Raw genomic sequence first — 2719 nt, 5'->3', positions numbered from 1 at the left:
GCATGATTTTCATGGTAATTTGCCTCCGACGTTGCAACGTGTTGTCTCCCCTTCGACGACACTTCAACTGACTGTTTGTTTGTTCAATTGCTTGTTTTTGTTTGTCGCTAGAATAATTTCCCTATTTTTTGTGTCAAAGAGTTTTCGCAACTATTTTTACAGTTAGTTGCGGTGTGTTTTGTTGGCGGTGGGAGAGTTTGAATTTTAGTAACTAACATTTGCTTCACCATTTTTGTGATTTTTGTGTGATTGATGCTGTTGCCAAAGTAATTGCTGTTGCCACAACTTGTAGCAGTATTGAAGTAATGAAAGGTGACACAAATTCATACATTCATGATTTTTGACAGAAATTTTATTACTACAACGATTTCACACTACTTGCGTACACTTCAGAATTGTAAAGTGTATTTCAGAAAGCGTCAAATGTATGCCATACATTTTACATGTCTTTTGCCTGGTGATTGAGGTTTATCACTTGATATCTACTAATTTGAATTTAAATTTTTCTAGTTAACAGCTGAATTGGTGTTAGTTGTTGGAACTGCCTAGAGTTTGCTCTTTCTGTTGATGGGAGTTGTCGCATGTCAGTACTCGTATGGTTCGTAAACGGATAATATGATCTGTGCTACGTTTGCGGATGATTTCTGCTACTGTATCGATGTTGAGGTAGCGATGGATATCTTCATTTGAGACGTACTAAGGAGCTTTGGTTATTCTTCTCAGTATTTTCGATTGTAGCCGTAGAATACGTAATGCTAAAGTTAGTTTAATTTGCAGTTCCCCATATTTCTAAACCGTATGCCCAGATTGGCACAACCATTTAATAGTTATATATAATTGTATATACATAATTATTTTAGTCAGGAATGACAGTTTCGAGTGCCTGCCAAATAGCCGATTTACTAGTCGGAATCTGTTTTTCAACTCACTTCTCTTTAAAATGATATGTTCTTTCTAGAGCAGTTTAGATGCCATAGTCAATCCAAGGTATCTTACTTTTTTGTCTATCGGGATTTGTGAATTGAGATTCAGATTCTTATGCCCAACTTTAGTTTTAGAATAAACTACATGCATTGTCTTACCACTACCAATACGTATACATTTGTATAAAAGTCATGACTGGTAATTTTAACGCTGGGGTAGGTAAGAAATTTGCAAGTCCTGAAACTAAATGTCAAAACGCGGTAAAATTCTCTTTCCATGTAATGGTTAATGGTTAATGGTAGTAAAGGGTTAAGGTATGGCCTTTAGCACTGCGACCATATTGATCTATTGTGCACCCTTTGCTGTCTATTGACTGTTAAGTATGCTTATGAATTGTACCAGCCCTTTCTGAGGGAGTGATTGAAGGTCTTCATCTGTAAGCATGAACTTGTTTAAAAACCTTTTCCTTCTATGCGTCAACCCCGGATATTCGATGATGAGATGTTCACTGCATTGAAATCTTCTTTCAAAGTCTCTCATTTAATTTTTACTTAATTAAAATATTGTAATTTAAATTAATTATTTTGACGAAAGAACTAAAAAATGGGTATTGGAAAGTCGCAACTGTGCTCAAAATTTCTTTAAAATAAAGTATTTCCGCATAGTTTTCGCTTAAAATCAGTATTGAAGTACAAACTCAGAAAATGAGCCCGGCAAACACTGTTTTCGGGACCGAGCATGGCTCCGGCTCTGGGGTCTACGTGGAATCCAGCAGGACAAAACTGCACTTTGCTCTGTATGCGGTTCAAGAAGCGATGAACTTTGCTGTGGGAAACCGATGGAGAGGCAGATCAATATGTGTCTGCAGCAACAGCCAAGCTGCGCTTATGGCCTTAGACAGCCCCCCAAACCCCATCAGGGGTACTCGAGTCCTGTAAATCCAGGCCGAACTATGTCGGCCAACTTCTTTGGCCCAGAGCCCGTTTTGCCACTCCCTTCTGCGGCCATCAAAGCCATGGTTAGCTAATGCGTAAGTACATCCCACAATCGTGCTTGGCAGGCTGAGAGAGGCTGCAGATGGACTAAACTGATGTTACCTGTCATGTCCGATCGACCGTCGCAAACCTTTCTGTCATTAAGCAGAGGGGAGTGCAGACGGCTTGTTGGACTGATGGCGGGCCACTTTCTGTGGGCGAAGCACATGGAAGGGGTGGGCATCTCAGACAGTGTACTCTGCCCAGCTTGTGAAGAGGAGGATGAGTCGGCGGACCACTTCCTGTGCGTCTGCCCCGCCTTTGCTCGAATCAGGTTAGAGTTCTTTGGCACTGATGTGTGAAGAAGCGACCATCTTGGCTCCTTGGCACCACAAAATCTACTCAGATTTCTTCGGAGATTGGGTAGATTTAAAGAAAATTAAAAGGGAATCCAAGTGTAGTAATTAATTAATGTCTGAGTACTGCACTTGCTCGTTGTCCCGACAAAAAAAAAAAAAGTATTGAAGTACCTAACTTATCTAATTTTCATGGTTTATATACATGGCAACCCTATTAAAATATACTAGGTTACCAGAAAAGTCATCCTAGATACTAAGAACATTATTCTTTGGGTCATGATTACACTAAATGATATCCAAAACTTCACCGTTTTCGAGACTCGATTTTAAAAATTATTTTAAAAAAATATTTTTATTTTTTTCGTAGCACAATTTTTTTCTCAAATGCTAGTTCAAGGGACGAATTCGTTGACTGATTTTAATTTAGTAATATGCCAATTATCATGAATACAATTTTAATGG

The sequence above is a fragment of the Anastrepha ludens genome, chromosome 3 (genome assembly GCF_028408465.1).
Source record: "Anastrepha ludens isolate Willacy chromosome 3, idAnaLude1.1, whole genome shotgun sequence".
Classification (NCBI taxonomy): Eukaryota; Metazoa; Arthropoda; class Insecta; order Diptera; family Tephritidae; genus Anastrepha; species Anastrepha ludens.
The sequence above is the reverse complement of the archived record's forward strand: the minus strand, read 5'-3'. Positions refer to the sequence as shown.